The sequence below is a fragment of the Prionailurus viverrinus genome, chromosome B1 (assembly GCF_022837055.1).
Source record: "Prionailurus viverrinus isolate Anna chromosome B1, UM_Priviv_1.0, whole genome shotgun sequence".
NCBI lineage: Eukaryota > Metazoa > Chordata > Mammalia > Carnivora > Felidae > Prionailurus > Prionailurus viverrinus.
In genome coordinates, this window is record NC_062564.1 from 23,710,755 (window position 1) to 23,730,266 (window position 19,512).

Genomic DNA, 19,512 nt, shown 5'->3' on the forward strand with positions numbered 1-19,512 from the left:
TGGGATTCTCTCTCTCCCTCTCTCTCTGTTCCTTCCTCATTTACATATACTCTCTCTTTCAAATAAATAAATAAACTTAACAAAAAAAATTATAAAACCAAACAAGGAAACAAAGAGTTTACTGAAAAAAGTGACATAGAGCTATTGGGAGTCACCCAAAAATTCACATTTTAGGTTAGTCTCATGGACAAAGCTATTTTTAGGGATTTCTAAAACAGTCTTAATGTCAGAAGAATGTCTGAGTTGTTTTATTAATTTTATAATCTTCTATAATTTACTTAGTAATGGAAACTTAATCAGTATTTTCAGTGTAATAATATGAAAATTACCTAAATGGCTTTACAGCTTACCTTGAAAGATGAAATCATCCATCAGATTTCTTGCAAATAAAGCCCAGGTTGCTAAAACTATTAGGATCATGTGGCATGTCTTTTTATTGTTGTTCCTGATCAATGACACTAATCAGGAATTAGAAGAATGTGCAGATGGGTTTCTAGAAACATTAGTAAATATACCCAAGATACAATATGAATTTCTTTCTGGAATACTGCATTTTATCAATTATTTACTGTAAAGGCAAAATTAAAATAGAAACTATTAAATTAGATGCAAATATTTGAAAACTGACCAACAAATGAAAATTTATATCATTAGAAAAGCAACAAACACCAAGTGAATAGAGTTACTTTTGGGGGGAGGGGCAATGTAATTCATATTAAATAGGCAATGCAAATATGCGACCTAGAACCCATCAAGGCCCACAAATTTGTTAACCTAGATAAAATACAACAATTTCTTGAAAGACACAAAACTCACACAAGAAGAAACAGATCATTGATAAAGGCATTAAAGAAATTGAATCAGTAATTAATAACCTTTCAAAATAGAAAGGGTCAGACCCAAATGGATTCTCTGGTGAATTCTACCAAACATGTAAAAAAGAAATTATTATACTGATTGTCTATGTCCTTCAGAAGATAGATGCATAAGGAATACTTCCTAATTCAATCCATAAATCCAGCCTTGTCCAAGTAGCAAAAACAGACAAAGAATTTACACGAGAAGAAAACTATGAACCAATATGTCTCATGAACATAGATGCAAAAGTCTCCAACAAAATATTACAAAATTGAACCTATAAAAGAGCAAAAAGAATTATAAACCATAGTCAAGTGGGATTTATCCCAAGGAAACCTGGTTTCAATAATCAAAATCAATTAATGTAATCTACCAACAGACCAAAAAAAAAATATTCACAGGATCATAACAATAGGTACAGGAAAGACTTTTGATAAAATCCAATACCCATTCATGATTAAAAAAAGAAACTAAGTAAACTAGAAATATAAGATAACATCCATAGCTTGGTAAAGAATATCTACAAAAACCCCTACAGCTAACATCATATGTAATAGTGAGAAAGTTGAAGATTTTCCACTAAGATCTGGTACAAGGCAAGGATTTTCCTTCTCACTACTCCTTTTCAACATCATACTAGATGTTCTCGCTAATTTAATAACACAAGAAAAGGAAATAAAAGTTATACAGATTGATAAGAAAGAAATGAAGCTGTCTTTCTTTGTTCCAGATGACAACTGTCTATGCAGAAAATTTAAACTAATTTACAAAAAATCTCATGGAATTAATAAGCGATTACAGCAAGGTGTCAGGGTAAAATGTTAATATATAAAAGTAGACTGGTGTCAAAAATTCAACAAAAGACAATTAGAATTTGAAATAAAACACAATGCCATTTATATTAGTATCTCCCAAAATACTTAGGTATAAATCTAACAAAATATGTACAAGATCTATATGAGGAAAACTTTACAACTGATAAATGAAGTCAATAAAGAACTAAATAAATGAAGAGATATTCCATGATCGTGAATAGAATGAGTCTACTGTCAAATGTCATTTTCCCCCAGCTTGATCTATAGTTTCAATGTAATCATGATCAAAATCCACAGATGTTGCTTTGCGGATATCAATAAACTGATTCCAGATTTCACATGGAGAGGCAAAAGATCCAGAATAACCAACACAATATTGAAAGAGAAGCAAGAAGCTGGAGGACTGACACTTCTCAGCTTCAAAACTTACTATAAATTAAAGCTCAAATTGTCAAGGCAGTGTAGTATTGGTAAAAGAATAGACAAATAAAAGCTCAATGGAATAAAATAGAAAACCTAGAAATAGACCCGCATGAATATAGTTAATTGACCTTTGACATCGGAGTGAAGACAATACAATGGAGCAGACAGTCTGTTCAACAAGTAGTGTTGGAAGAACTGAACATCCACATGCAAAAAAATGAATCTGGATACAGATCTTATGCCCCATTAATTTTTTTTTCTTTTAGAGGGAGAGAGAGAGCATGCAAGTAGGGGAGAGGGGCAGAGGGGGAGAAAGAGAGAATCTTAAGCAGTGCTCCATGCTCAGTGTGGAGCTGCACCTGAGGCTTGATCCCACAACCATGGGTTCATGACCTGAACTGAAGAGTCAGACACTTAACTGACTGAGCCCCCAGATGCCCTGACCTTATACCCTTTAAAAGAATTCAATGAATTAAAAGAATTCAATGAAAAAGAATTCACAATGAATGAAAGACCTGAATATTAAGCAAAATTATAAAATTCCTGGAAGACAACATAGGAGAAAACTTGGATGACATTGGGTATGGTGAGATATTTTTTAGACAACAACAAAGATATAATCCACGAAAGAAATAATTGAAAAGCTGGACTTCATTAAAATTATAAACTAATACTCTGCAAAAGACGATGCCAAAAAAATGAGAAGACAAGCTTCAGATTGGGAGAATGTATTTGCAAAAGACACATCTGATTAAAGATTGTTATTCAATATATGCAAAGAACACTTAGGAAAATAACTCAGGGTGCCTGAGTGGCTCAGTCGGTTAAGTGTCCAACTTTGGCTCAGGTCATGATCTCACGGTTCGTTGGTTCAAGCCCTGCATTGGGCTCTGTGCTGACAGTTCAGAGCCTGGAGCCTGCTTCGTATTCTGTGTCTCCCTCTCTCTCTCTGACCCTCCCCTGCTCAGCCTCTGTCTCTCTCTCTCTCTCTGTCTTTCTCAAAAATAAACATTAAAAAAGACTCAATTATAAAATATGCCAATGACCTTAACAGACACCTCACTGAAGAAGATATATAGATGGCAAATAAGCGTATGAAAATATACTCCTCATCATATGTCAGTAGGAAAATGCAAATCAAAGCAACAATGAGATACCATTGCACACATATTAGAATGGCCAGAACCTGGAACTCTGGCACAGCAACCAAATGCTAGTGAGGATGTGGAACGACAGGAACTCTCATTCATTGCTTGTGGAACAATAACACGGTACTGACACTTTATAAGAAAGTTTAGTGTTAGAAACATACCTTAATTATGGACCCAGCAATCATACTTTTTGTTATTTACCCAAAGGAGATGAAAACATATGTCCCTACAAAAACTTGCACATGGACATAAAGCAGCTCAATTTATAATCGCTCAACTTTGAGAGCAAACATGATGTTCTTCAGTAGGTAAATGGATAAACTGTGGTACATCCAGACAATGGAATATTATTCAGCAATGAGAATAAATGAGCCATCAAGCCATGAAAAGACATGAAACTACTGTAAATATATATTACTTAGAGAAAGAAAACAATGTGAAAGGCTGTATACTGTATAATCGCAACTACGTGGCCTTCTGGAAAAGGCAAAACTAGACAATAAAAAGACCAGTGGTCAGGGGTGCGAGGCAGGGGGAGATGAACAGGCAGAGCACAGAGGATTTTTAGGGCAGTGAAAATATAGTCTGTATGAAATAATGATGGATAGCAATCATCATAGTTTATTCTAAATTCATAGAGTGAATGAACCCTAACGTAAACTACAGAATTTGGGTGATATGTTGTGTCAGTGTAGATTCTTCCTTGCTTAAAAAATACATATCATTCTGGTTAGTGCTGTTGACAGTGAGGGAGGCTATGTATATGTGGGGGTTGAGAGTAGGTGGGGAATCCCTGTACATTCCTCTCCATTTTGTGATTAACTTAAAACTATTATAAAAACAGAGTCTTTTAAAAATACATAAAAGACTGCAACAAAGAAATTAACAAGAAAGTGGGGAGCCTGGGTGGTTCAGTCAGTTGAGTGTCTGACTCTTGATTTCAGCTCAGGTCATGATCCCAGGGTTGTGGGATCAAGTTGCATGTCAGGCTTCATATTGAACGTGGAGCCTGCTTAAGTTCCTCTCTCTCTCTCTCTGTCTCTCTCTCTCTCTGTCTCTCTGTCTCTCTCTCTCTTCCTTTATCCCTTTACCCTGCCCACATGCTCTCTTTCTCTGTCTCTCAAAAATAAATAAATGAACATTAAAGATGAGAAATTAATGTATAATGGTGATCTTTCACCAATATTATATCTGACACAGGTATCTAGAAATGGTGTAATAGATTTTGGACCTAAAGGAATGTGAAATATTTGAGAAAAGTAAGCAAAAAGATTCATCCAGACTAGTCACATTTAATTCACAATCTCATCTGATTCATAAACTATTTTGAGTTAATAAAGACCAGCTTTAAGTTTTCTAGCTATCTACTAGGAGTCTAAAATGACCTACTCTCAAGGTGCAGAAATACCAGGATTTTCCTGATACTGGGAAATATTACCACACATCCAAGTTTAGAACAGCACAGAAGCTATTTTTAAAAAATTCAATAATTAGGTTGCTGGCCATAATTATTTGGTGAATGATAGTCATCAGCTTTAAGCCCTAGCCTGCACCTGTCATTCTGTTGAAATAGTGATTGGGAGCTACTTCTGCCAAATTCCATCTCTTCATAATGTTAAAGCACTACCTGTTACTGAGCAATGAAGACATTAATTAACCATGAAAACCTGAATTCAAATTTTCAGTGTCAGCCTTGGATTTCATCCATGGTTTTTTTCTCATAGATCAACAGACCTTACAATAGATGATCCCACAATGTCGATTCGGAGACTCATGAGGGGTGTGTTTTCATTCTTTGGAACACTAAGAATAGGTGAACCAAATTATTTCCTTTCACTCAGACCCCCTGAGCCCATAGGCCAATGACCAGTGTATTAGACTGCCTCAGCCTCAGATTCCACTAACATCTATAGAGCATTTATTTTGCAGGCGTCACGTAAGGTATTTCCATAACAATGTGTCAGAGTGAGAATATTAGCCTGGCGCTTAAACTTTCATAGCATAACAACAATTCAGAATCCTTCTCATATCTCATCCATACGCCTCTCACTTTATTTTACTTTTTTTAATGTTTCTTTATTTCTTTATTTATTTATTTTCAATATATGAAATTTATTGTCAAATTGGTTTCCATACAACACCCAGTGCTCATCCCAAAAGGTGCCCTCCTCAATACCCATCACCCACCCTCCCCTCCCTCCCACCCCCCATCAACCCTCAGTTTGTTTGCAGTTTTTTAAGAGTCTCTTATGCTTTGGCTCTCTCCCGCTCTAACCTCTTTTTTTTTTTTCCTTCCCCTCCCCCATGGGTTTCTGTTAAGTTTCTCAGGATCCACATAAAAGTGAAAACGTATGGTATCTGTCTTTCTCTGTATGGCTTATTTCACTTAGCATCACACTCTCCAGTTCCATCCACGTTGCTACAAAGGGCCATATTTCATTCTTTCTCATTGCCACGTAGTACTCCATTGTGTACATAAACCACAATTTCTTTATCCATTCATCAGTTGATGGACATTTAGGCTCCTTCATAATTTGGCTATTGTTGAGAGTGCTGCTATAAACATTGGGGTACAAGTGCCCCTATGCATCAGTACTCCTGTATCCCTTGGGTAAATTACTAGCAGTGCTATTGCTGGGTCATAGGGTAGGTCTACTTTTAATTTTCTGAGGAACCTCTACACTGTTTTCCAGAGTGGCTGCACCAATTTGCATTCCCACCAACAGTGCAAGAGGGTTCCCGTTTCTCCACATCCTCTCCAGCATCTATAGTCTCCTGATTTGTTCATTTTGGCCACTCTGACTGGCGTGAGGGGATATCTGAGCGTGGTTTTGATTTGTATTTCCCTGATGAGGAGCGACATTGAGCATCTTTTCATGTGCCTGTTGGCCATCCGGATGTCTTCTTTAGAGAAGTGTCTATTCATATTTTCTGCCCATTTCTTCACTGGATTATTTGTTTTTTGGGTGTGGAGTTTGGTGAGCTGTTTATAGATTTTGGATACTAGCCCTTGTCTGATACTTCATTTGCAAATATCTTTTCCCATTCCGTTGGTTGCCTTTTAGTTTTGTTGGTTGTTTCCTTTGCTTTTTATCTTCATAAGGTCCCAGTAATTCATTTTTGCTTTTAATTCCCTTGCTTTTGGGGATGTGTCGAGTAAGAGATTGCTACGGTTGAGGTCAGAGAGGTCTTTTCCTGCTTTCTCCTCTAGGGTTTTGGTGGTTTCCTGCCTCACATTCAGGTCCTTTATCCATTTTGAGTTTATTTTTGTGAATGGTGTGAGAAAGTGGTCTAGTTTCCACCTTCTGCATGTTGCTGTCCAGTTCTCCCAGCACCATTTGTTAAAGAGACTGTCTTTTTTCCATTGGATGTTCTTTCCTGCTTTGTCAAAGATGAGTTGGCCATACGTTTGTGGGTCTAGTTCTGGGGTTTCTATTCTATTCCATTGGTCTATGTGTCTGTTTTTGTGCCAATACCATGCTGTCTTGATGATGACAGCTTTGTAGTAGAGGCTAAGTTCTGGGATTGTGATGCCTCCTGCTTTGGTCTTCTTCTTCAAAATTACTTTGGATATTCGGGGCCTTTTGTGGTTCCATATGAATTTTAGGATTGCTTGTTCTAGTTTTGAGAAGAATGCTGGTGCAATATTGATTGGGATTGCATTGAATCTGTAGATAGCTTTGGGTAGTATTGACATTTTGACAATATTTATTCTTCCAATCCATGAGCAGGGAATGTCTTTCCATTTCTTTATATCTTCTTCAATTACCTTCATAAGCTTTCTATAGTTTTCAGCATACAGATCTTTTACATCTTTGGTTAGATTTATTCCTAGGCATTTTATGCTTCTTGGTGCAATTGTGAATGGGATCAGTTTCTTTATTTGTCTTTCTGTTGCTTCATTGTTAGTGTATAAGAATGCAACTGATTTCTGTACATTGATTTTGTATCCTGCGACTTTGCTGAATTCATGTATCAGTTCTAGCAGACTTTTGGTGGAGTCTATCGGATTTTCCATGCATAGTATCATGTAATCTGCAAAAAGTGAAAGCTTGACTTCATCTTTGCCAATTTTGATGCAATTGATTTCCTTTTGTTGCTTGATTGCTGATGCTAGAACTTCCAGCACTATGTTAAACAACAGCGGTGAGAGTGGGCATCCTTGTCGTGTTCCTGATCTCAGGGAAAAAGCTCTCAGTTTTTCCCCATTGAGGATGATGTTAGCTGTGGGCTTTTCATAAATGGCTTTTATGATGTTTAAGTATGTTCCTTCTATCCCGACTTTCTCAAGGTTTTTATTAAGAAAGGGTGCTGAATTTTGTCAAAGGCCTTTTCTGCATCTATTGACAGGATCATATGGTTCTTATCTTTTCTTTTATTAATGTGATGTATCACGTCGATTGATTTGTGAATGTTGAACCAGCCCTGCATCCCAGGAATGAAGCCCACTTGATCATGGTGAATAATTCTTTTTATATGCCGTTGAATTCGATTTGCTAGTATCATATTGAGAATTTTTGCATGCATATTCATCAGGGATATTGGCCTGTAGTTCTCTTTTTTTACTGGGTCTCTGTCTGGTTTAGGAATCAAAGTAATACTGGCTTCATAGAATGAGTCTGGAAGTTTTCCTTCCCTTTCTATTTCTTGGAATAGCTTGAGAAGGATAGGTATTATCTCTGCTTTAAACGTCTGGTAGAACTCCCCTGGGAAGCCATCTGGTCCTGGACTCTTATTTGTTGGGAGATTTTTGATAACCGATTCAATTTCTTCGCTGGTTATGGGTCTGTTCAAGCTTTCTATTTCCTCCTGATTGAGTTTTGGAAGAGTGTGGGTGTTCAGGAATTTGTCCATTTCTTCCAGGTTTTCCAGTTTGTTGGCATATAATTTTTCATAGTATTCCCTGATAATTGTTTGTATCTCTGAGGGATTGGTTGTAATAATTCCATTTTCATTCATGATTTTATCTATTTGGGTCATCTCCCTTTTCTTTTTGAGAAGCCTGGCTAGAGGTTTGTCAATTTTGTTTATTTTTTCAAAAAACCAACTCTTGGTTTCGTTGATCTGCTCTACAGTTTTTTTAGATTCTATATTGTTTATTTCTGCTCTGATCTTTATTATTTCTCTTCTTCTGCTGGGTTTAGGCTGCCTTTGCTCTTCTGCTTCTATTTCCGTTAGGTGTGCTGTTAGATTTTGTATTTGGGATTTTTCTTGTTTCTTGAGATAGGCCTGGATTGCAATGTATTTTCCTCTCAGGACTGCCTTTGCTGCGTCCCAAAGCGTTTGGATTGTTGTATTTTCATTTTCGTTTGTTTCCATATATTTTTTAATTTCTTCTCTAATTGCCTGGTTGACCCACTCATTCGTTAGTAGGGTGTTCTTTAACCTCCATGCTTTTGGAGGTTTTCCAGACTTTTTCCTGTGGTTGATTTCAAGCTTCATAGCATTGTGGTCTGAAAGTATGCATGGTATGATTTCAATTCTTGTATACTTATGAATGGCTGTTTTGTGACCCAGTATATGATCTATCTTGGGGAATGTTCCATGTGCACTCGAGAAGAAAGTATATTCTGTTGCTTTGGGATGCAGAGTTCTAAATATATCTGTCAAGTCCATCTGATCCAATGTGTCATTCAGGGCCCTTGTTTCTTTTTTGACCGTGTGTCTAGATGATCTATCCATTTCTGTAAGTGGAGTGTTAAAGTCCCCTGCAATTCCCACATTCTTATCAATAAGGTTGCTTACGTTTATGAGTAATTGTTTTATATATTTGGGGGCTCCGGTATTTGGTGCATAGACATTTATAATTGTTAGCTCTTCCTGATGGATAGACCCTGTAATTATTATATAATGCCCTTCTTCATCTCTTGTTACAACCTTTAATTTAAAGTCTAGTTTGTCTAATGTAAGTATGGCTACTCCACCTTTCTTTTGGCTTCCAGTAGCATGATAAGTAGTTCTCCATCCCCTCGCTCTCAATCTGAAGGTGTCCTCAGGTCTAAAATGAGTCTCTTGTAGACAGCAAATAGATGGGTCTTGTTTTTTTATCCATTCTGATACCCTATGTCTTTTGGTTGGCACATTTCGTCCTTTTACATTCAGTGTTATTATAGAAAGATATGGGTTTAGAGTCATTGTGATGTCTGTATGTTTTATGCTAGTAGCGATGTCTCTGGTACTTTGTCTCACAGGATCCCCCATAGGATCACTTGTAGGGCTGGTTTAGTGGTGATGAATTCCTTCAGTTTTTGTTTGTTTGGGAAGACCTTTATCTCTCCTTCTATTCTAAATGACAGACTTGCTGGATAAAGGATTCTCGGCTGCATATTTTTTCTGTTCATCACATTGAAGATCTCGTGCCAATCCTTTCTGGCCTGCCAAGTTTCAAAAGAGAGATCAGTCACGAGTCTTATAGGTCTCCCTTTATATGTGAGGGCACGTTTACCCCTTGCTGCTTTCAGAATTTTCTCTTTATCCTTGTATTTTGCCAGCTTCACTATGATATGTCGTGCAGAAGATCGATTCAAGTTATGTCTGAAGGGAGTTCTCTGTGCCTCTTGGATTTCAATTCCTTTTTCCTTCTCCAGTTCAGGGAAGTTCTCAGCTATGTTTTCTTCAAGTACCCCTTCAGCACCTTTCCCTCTCTCTTCCTCCTCTGGGATACCAATTATGCGTGTATTATTTCTTTTTAGTGCATCACTTAGTTCTCTAATTTTCCCCTCATACTCCTGGATTTTTTTATCTCTCTTTTTCTCAGCTTCCTCTTTTTCCATAACTTTATCTTCTAGTTCACCTATTCTCTCCTCTGCCTCTTCAATCTGAGCCGTGGTCATTTCCATTTTATTTTGCATCTCGTTTATAGTGTTTTTCAGCTCCTCCTGACTATTCCTTAGTCCCTTGATCTCTGTAGCAATAGATTCTCTGCTGTCCTCTATACTGTTTTCAAGCCCAGCGATTAATTTTATGACTATTATTCTAAATTCACTTTCTGTTATATCATTTAAATCCTTTTTGATCAGTTCATTAGTTGTTGTTATTTCCTGGAGATTCTTTTGAGGGGAATTCTTCCGTTTGGTCATTTTGGATAGTCCCTGGAGTGGTGCGGACCTGCAGGGCACTTCCCCTTGCTGTGGTGTATAACTGGTGTTGGTGGGCGGGGTGAGCTGGGGAGGGGTAGAGAGAGAATGGGACAGAGGATCTGAAGTGGGCTCCGTGCTGACAGCAGAGAGCTCAATGTGGAACTTGAACTCACAGATTGTGTGTGAGATTATGACGTGAGCTGAAGGCAGATTATTAACCCATTGAACCTGCCCAGGTGCTCCTATAGTAATTCTTTTTTGAAAAACTGTCAGTTGTCAGTTTGACTAATAATTTTGTCTCTAAGATACAGTGAAATATTTTTGTGCCCGTGAGGACCCAAACAATATGATTTCCACAAAAATTTAATAAAATGAAAACTATGCAAACCAATTAGTTCTCTTTTTTAAAATTTTTATAATGTTTATTTAATTTTGAGAGAGAGAGAGAGACAGGCAAAGCGCAAGTGGGGGAGGGGCAGAGAGAGAGGGAGACACAGAATCTGAGGCAGGCTCCAGGTGCTGAGCTGTCAGCACAGAGCCTGATGCGGGGCTCGAACTGAGGATCCATGAGATCTTGACCTGAGCCGGAGTCAGATGCTTAACCAACTGAGCCACCCAGGTGCCCCACGGTTTTCATTTTTAAACTTAATTAGCATACACCTAAAACCGAATTCAGAGATAAAATTATAATAATCTGCAAATCTTTTATATCTGGTACCATATATTTCTTCCATTCCCTTCAAATAGTTTCTGTTTTGTTTTATTTTTGTCCCCTTTGTCTCATTTTACTTTACTTTTTACCTTCATGTCATCAATTAGTTTAGAACTATGTAGGATATAAGAAGAGTTACCACACTTTTCTCACTGAGCATAGGCATATTGAAAAGAACATAGGCCAGAATATTTGCCTTTGAGATTTAATTAGAAATTCTAGGACATGATCATAATAACCAGAAGCCATATGCCAATATTCAGTTTTAAATATTTGATGTAGTTTTCAACTTGAATGATGTCACTGATATTGATTTGCTTAATCCTTGGAAGAATCTAGCCAAGAGATAAATTTATGTGAAACATCTTGGGCTTCATCAAGTATTTTCACATGACCTGGCTGGTACTGTGACAGCCAGTCAGGAGGGACCATGACCTGAAACCAGACGAAGGCAGAGACATCTGGCAGATGCCAGCAAGCAATCAAGTCTCTGAAGGTCAACTGAGGCCAGAAGGACTGACTGTGATGGGACATTAGTCAGCAACATCCAGGCTCTTGGGATATTCCAGAGTCATCGAATGTGTACTAATGAGGATGATTGAACTCCATGGCAGCTGTTTCTCTATTATGTGTGGGAAAATCCTGGCATTATTTGTATTCACTCTTAACACAAGACACATGGAGTCAGAGTGGGATTTTTATTTATTTATTTATTTATTTATTTATTTATTTATTTATTTATTTATTTAATGTTTATGTATTTTTGAGGAAGAGAGGGAGACAGAGTGTGAGCAGGGGAAGGGCAGAAACAGAGAGAGGGAGACACAGAATCTGAAGCAGGTTCCAGGCTCTGAGCTGTTAGCACAAAGCCCAACGTGGGCCTTGAACTCACAGACTGCGAGATCATGACCTGAGTTAAAGTCAGAGGCTTAACTGACTGAGCCACCCAGGTGCCCTGAGTCAGAGTGGAATTTAACCCCTTAATAAAGCAGGACAATGTTACCTCATTTTTGCTATTAAATCTTACATATTTTTTCCTTTTCTCAATATGCTAATGTATTAAAAAGATAAATGCCTAGTAGATTTCAATGGTTTTCCCAAATAAATATTTGGATCTTTACCTTCCCATGCTCTCCTTCCTGCCTTTCTTCTATATTTCATTCTTTCTCTCTCTTTTATTTGTTATTCCTCTCCTCCTCCATTCTTTATTCTTGCTCTGTCTTTTGTATAATATACTAAACAGCTTGAAAGGTGGATTTTATTTATATATTTTTGAGTTTAAGAACCCAGCACTTTAATATGGTATATGTTAAAATTAATTTAAATTTCCTGTAAAAAATGTAGTGAGGGGGCCTGGTTGGTTCAGTCATTTGGGTGTTGGACTCTTGATTTCAGCTTAGGTCATGATCTTGCTGTTGGTGAGTTCAAGCCCCATGTGGGGCTCTGTGCTGACAGCTCCAGGCCTACTTGGGATTCTGTCTCCCTCTCTCTCTGTCCCTCCCCTGCTCACTCTCTTTCTCTCAAAATAAATAACAGTAAATTAAAAAAAAAATTCTTTTAATATAGTGGATACTGAGAGACTATCTATATGGTGTGTTCATTGGACTGTGACATTCTGGAAATATAAGGAAATCCCTTTGATGCTCAGTTCTCTCAAAATTAAAACATCAACTGAATTCATACAGCAGTCCTAACAAACCAGGACAGCAAAGAGACAAAACAGATGAACATAAGGGAAGGCAAACAAAAATAATGTAAAAACAGAGAGGGGGACAAAACAGAAGAGACTCAGAAATATGGAGAACAAACTGAGCGTTGCTGGAGGGCTTGTGGGAGGGGGGATGGGCTAAATGGGTAAGGGGCATTAAGGAATCTACTCCTGAAATCATTGTTGCACTACATGCTAACTAATTTGGATGTAAATTAAAAAAAAACAAAAAACAAAAAACAAAAAAACAACACATCAACTGAGTTCATACAGCAGCCCTAACAAACCAGGACAGCAAAACACGGTATCATTCCAACATTTGTTTAGAATTGTGAACTAAGTATGGAGCACCTGGTGCTTAGTTGGTTGAGCGAGTGACTCTTGATTTTGGCTCAGGTCATGATCTCATGGTTCATGAGAGCGAGCCCCGTATTGGGCTCTGTGCTAACAGGGTGGAGCCTGCTTCAGATCCTCTGTCTCCCTCTCTCTCTGCCCACCTCCTGCACTCTCTCTCTCTCAAAATAAAAATAAACATTAAAACAAAAGAACTAAGTTGTACACCTGAAACTAACGTTACTGTGTAAGCTGTACTCAAATTAAAAAAAAAGTTAATTAGCTTCACTGTGACAATCATTTTCACAATGTATGCATATATCAAAATATCACATTGTACAACTTGTCAATTATACCTCAATAAAGCTGGGAACCTCCCCCATGCACCCCTTCCAAAGAAAATCAGTGCATATGAGATACTTAGATGATAAATGTGTATGCTCCAGTAAGTTTTCATGTTGATGATGATGATGCTTACTTAGAGCCTCCAAAACTTATCAAAGTCAAAGAAGAAAGTTTTTAATGTTAATAGTTCTATATATATTTACCTTATCAGTACAATTTATTTTAAAAATGTGGATTAGGTATAATTTGTGTAAGTGAAACATGATGACAAAATTCTTTCTTATAACCATTTATTATTGTGTACTTATTTTCTTTAAAATTGGCTGGAATTTGACTAATAAAGTAGTAAATGAGCATGTAAATGCTGTTAAAATTTAATATCTATGTTGCTGAAATATGAAATGTTTCAAAGTTTGAATTTAATGACCAGTGTTCTTCATAGTGATTGTCCCATACATCAATCATGATTTATATTTTCCCTTTTGTGAATTCATCTACATTTTTCATACAATTAACTTCAGGCCCACTGAGATAATCTGCACTTCAGCTATCTACTTGCAAACAGATCCTTGCTGTTCAACACTGTTAAAGAAACCATCTCTGCTCTGTTGTAATTACCCTGTCCAAAATAAGTACGCTTCCCTTTTTCCTTTTTTTTCCTTATGTCCTAAGGTATCCACTGTCATTGGGCCTCCTGCCCCTTCTCCAGTGCTCAGAGGAATCAAAGACCGTGGTACTGATTGACTTGTGCTTTTTCTGTCCATCTGAGACAGCAACGGAAAAGTAAAGCCAAACCAAAACCTGGAAGAGTGGCAGCTTTGCTGGGCCTGGACCAGGAATGTTGCCACTTTACTCCAGGAACAGCAGGGTTCTTTAAGGACTTTCTTGTCTTTTCAAGCAACCTTAGGGAAGCTGTCATCCTTGGCCATTTCTGTCCATATATTTATAGGCATGCATTTTCTTGAGAAGAAAGAGTTAACCTTTGAGAAACATCTTTTTATAAATTGCTCTGTCTGCTGGGTCAGTTCTTAAAACATTTTCATTCCTGGTACATGAAAGTAAAGGACAAAACTCTTAACATGCAATTCTCTCTCTTTTTTTTTAAAGCTGGAATTCTCATGTTGTGAGTGCAGTAAATTACTGATGTTAAGAAATTAAAACAAAAAGAAATGTCATGTGAATTAGATTAATGTTCTATCAAGAAAGAATGTTGTCTTTGCTACTGATAAATACCATGTTAATATTGTGTGGGTATACACATATACTAAATAAGAAAATAAAATTTTAGATTTAACTGCAGCAGTACAGGAAGTATTTCAAATTTCTAGATAAAGATGTTAGAGAATATACTTGAAATAAACATAATACAATAATAATAACAAATCTTTAACAAATTAAGGTTTTAACATATTAGGATTTTTAGCTTCAAATTCAATTTACTATGTTGAGAAAGATTTGAGAAACTTATTCGTTTGATTATTCTTCCTGAAGTTTATTTATATAAAATAAATGCTAAATATTGTCCCTAACAAACATATCCCCACTCTGACCATTATTTTTTTTCTTCGTTAAAGAATCTAGAAAAAAAGAATCTAGAATTCTATGGGTAAATCTTTGTTTTATGTAAATTGGATGGTGTGCTTTTTGCTTTGTTTTTTGTTTTTTGGGTTTTTTTTTTTTTGCACCTAATATTCATTAGTTGAATTATCTTCCTTAAAGAATACCAAAATATATGGATCTCATGATAGACTTTTGGTTTGTCAACACAAAATGAACAAACCTTTTAAAAGAAGAGACAAGTTTTATTTGAGCCCAAGTTAGGACTGTTGCCCAGGATACACAATCTTCACAAAGAAGAGAGTACGCTCCAGGGAAGAAACATTTGGTGCAGGGCTATATGTGTTTTTTTTTTTTTTTTTTTTAAACATAAAGAGTTACAAATCATCATGATGAAGGACATTTCAGAAAGTTACAGACTTCATCTTGTTTTTAGTATGTGCAAGGCTGTATGACTTTAATCTTATGGGAACCAGGGAGTTTTTTGGTTTTGTTTTTTTCTTTTTCTTATCTTTATGTTTGGAATGCTCCTTTTGGGTTACTTAGTTATTTATTTTAACAGAACAGATGTGCAACGTGTGCTTGGGGCAGAAAATAGAACCCATGCTTTGAGGCTTTGTTGAGTAATTCTGAGCTTGGTAAATGCGAACGGATAGCTTCCCAGGGAGCCCAGAAGCAGGCCCACAAAAGGAAATGTTGAAAATTTCCTGTATTTTATCAGCTTGTCATGAAGCTAAATTAATATTTTCTAACACCCTTTATATCTATCAAATGACAAAGTGGCGACTCCTAACAGTGTTGTTCCATTGTCCATCTGTGCCCACCAATCCTGCCCCTTTGGCTTCTAAGATTCTCATTAGCACCATTTCTATTATTCCTTTCTTTTCTTTTTCTTTGTTATTAATTTTTTTAAGTTTATTTGAGAGAGAGAGAGAGAGCATGCATAAGAGTGGGGGAGGGTCAGAGAGACAGAGACACAGAATCCCACATAGGCTCCGGGCCTCCAAGCCCAGAGTCCAGTGAGGGGCTGAAACTCAGGAACTGTGAGATCATGACCTGAGATGTGATCAAGAGTCAGATGCTTAACTGACTGAGCCACCCAGGTGCCTCCCCCTTCCCCTCTTTTTTTTTTTTTTTTTTGCAATTTATTTAAATTCAAGTTAGTTAACATATAGTATTGGTTTCAGGAATAGAATCCAGTGATTCATCACTTACATACAACACCCTGTGCTCATTTGAACAAGTGCCCTTAATCCCCATCACCCATTTAGCCCCCCTCCCCCCTCCCCCCAGCAAACTTTCGTTTGTTCTCTGTATTTAAGAGTCCCTTATGGTTTGCTTCCCTCTCTGTTTTTATCTTCTTTTTCCTACATTTATCTGTTTATTTATTCTGTTTATTTTTTTATTCCGTTCACAAGAGTTTCTTCACAGTGGCAGAAGCCTTGGTGGCTTTTAATAGCTTAATTTGCGCTTACTTAGATTTTGATGGAATTTCTTGTCGTAATTCATTTCCCCAAGGCGCCCCCGTGGTTTAAGCTGTGGATTTACCTCCAGGCTTCTGAGTCCCCTAACACTGCCATCTTGCTTTCTTGGACTGAGGCTTAGCCACGATTTTCCCATATTGAAACTACCCTCTTTAATTCCACCAGACTTACTGTTTCTGGCTGCCAGGGCACTGTTCCTGGGCCCCTCAAGGCCCCGTTGAGATGCTACCTTGCTGATGGGGTGGGCCGCAAACACACGTGTTCAGGCCCACTAAGCCTCACTGGAAACACCTGGAGACTCTCCCGCCCCAGGTTTCCACCTGGAAGGAGTTAAGATAAATTCCAAGAAGGCAGAATCCAGCTGGAAGCAGTTAAGATAAATTCCAAGAAGGCGGAAGGCAAAACGAGCTGCGCGCCCTCTCGGCGAGACTGCGGGGAGGCCGGGGCCCTTCCTGAATCTTCAGCATCGGCCTCTAGTGCCATCTTGTCCCCAGCACTGCCAGGTGACGAAACAGGCAAGTTAGTAACGAGTTTGATGTCCCTTTATTCAGAGAAAGCAGTCCCCGGATTGGGTGGGGGAGCGGGCAGATGTGGTGCCTTCCACACCGCGGCGCACTCTCCTCCAGGGATTTGGGGGCAAGCTTGGGGTTGCTTTCTAGAGTCTTAGAAGAGGCAAGGCGGAGACAGGGCATGGAGGTCAGGGATTTCCCTACAAGGCCGGCCGGCCGTGTTTTCTAGCGTCAGGTAATCTCGCGAGCTCTGAGCTGGAGGACGGTGATTGACGCGTGTTAGCTCTCCTGACACAGGTTTGTTTGCGGGGGCCGCTGACTGGAGTTTAGATTTGTGACGCGAGCCAGGCCCCCGGCAAGGCCTCCATTTCGTGGGTCCTGATTGGTGAGTTAACTTGACCCTATCTGATATTTGAAATGTTATTTCCATGCCTTGCTTTCTGTTGTCTGGGAGGAGGAGCGTTTCCTCCACCCTCTTAGGTTGGGGAGTGTGGGCCTGCGAATTAAACTGAGGGAGGACATTAAAAAAAAAAAATATAAATAAAACGAGGGGCACCAGGGTAGCTCCGTCAGTTAAGCGCCTGACTTCAGCTCAGGTCTTGATCTCACAGTTCCTGAATCCGAGCCCTGCTTCAGGTTCTGTGTCTCCCTCTCTTTCTCTCTGCCCGTTTCTTTAGGAAAGGTAATGGGTTTTTAGAAGAACAACGGGAGCTAAACTTTGTGGTGATATTTGTTTGTGTAGGTGCAACTGGTCTCCATCCCCTGCCCCCAGATTGCTGTTAGGTTTACCCTTGGTTTGTCTCCTAGCAGTGATTCATGGCAGCTGCATTTTCTAGAAGTAGCTCCTTCTGTTCAGATAAGGGAAGCTCTGAAAGGCTTCTTTCTGCATCTGTTGAATCTCCAATGTCTTCACCTTAAAACATTGTCCTATCGACTCCGGGGTTCCGAGTGGGTCCCCATACTGAAGTTTCTAATTCCATTTTTAGATTTCCTTGTAGCAATATCACTAGCTGTATTGAGTCTAAAATAAAATTTGAAAACACGAATGAAAACAAAACAAAAAACCTACAGTAACCTGCAAGCTTATGGCAGAGACTGAACTTTTGCGTGATCAACAGCAATTGTTTTGGTGACATAATTTACAACTTTCTATTTCCATCGGATATGAAATTGCACATTGCCTTTAAATTCCATCCTAGATACAGTGAAGTAGAGAAGGGATCTTGAAGTGATTTTTTTTTTTTTTTAATACATCAAACGGAGCACAATTAATAAATGGCCTCCTGGGGATTTTGCACAGTATCCTAAAGGAATCAACTTCTTTCACTCTGCTGATAACCTGCTGTGTTGTAGCTGTAGAAAAATTCCATATGAAGAGCAAATACTATGAGAATAATTTTAGTCTTTTTAACTATGACCATATTTATATTCTGCCTTCACACATCCAATTCTGTTATCTCACTGCTTCTGGGCACACATCCAGAAAGGTTCATCTCCTTTTTTTCTGAAAATTAGGGAAGTGAAATATACACATTTTTGGTAAAAATATACTGAATTGGGAAATTTTAAATTTTCTGTTAGAAATATCACAGTAGATAATAGCAACCATTCCATCAAATCAAGGTAGCATTAGAGGGTGTCTAGAATAGATTCTTCTGGGAATCAGTGCTGTGAAAGCAGACTGCCCAAACCACTGCTCTGAAGTTACACAATAGTTTCACTTGAATTTATAATTTTCTGCCAGAAAATGGTCCTTCAAAGACAGACAAATTTTAAAATTCTAGTTCAGAAAAAGATATATGATTTCACTTTAAAGGCCTTAAATCCACTTGAAAGACAAGAATGTAACAATGTGTATAAGTCTAAATGGAAATTGTAAAATTAATTCATTGTTAGAAATTGATGGAAATTTTGGGTCTTCCTCTGTGGTTGAGTTTAAAATAGGGAAGTCTATGTAAGACAGCTTTTTCCAAGGTTCTTTATTGACCCCCCCTCCGGAATCTTGGCAATTAGGTCTTTAATTTTGCCCTCTTAGGGTACCTTTCTTTCTTCCACACATGTAATATATACATGTTGCCTTGAGTTGTTATTTTGTCTTTAAATATATGCAAAATACTTGATGCCGTAAAAGATGAGGATGATTGGGGCACCTCCGTGGCTCAGTCGGTTGAGCATCCAACTTCAGCTCAGGTCACGCTCTCACAGTTTGGGGGTTCGAGCCCTGCATCGGGCTCTGTGACAGCTCAGACCCTTGAGCCTGCTTCGGATTCTGTGTCTCCCTCTCTCTCTGCCCCTAAGCCATTTGCATTCTGTCTCTGTCTCTCTCAAAAATAAATAAACATTAAAAAAAAAAATTTAAAAGATGAGCATGATATCTTATATTGTTTTATGTTCCTAGTGTCTAGTGAAGTAAACTCTTCCACGTGTGTTTTTGTATTCATGATTCTGAATATGAGGGTGCAGGCATCTTATTTTGGGAATCAGGGAGTATCCTTTAGAATTATATAACCTATATCCACTTGAATCACTATTTGTCAA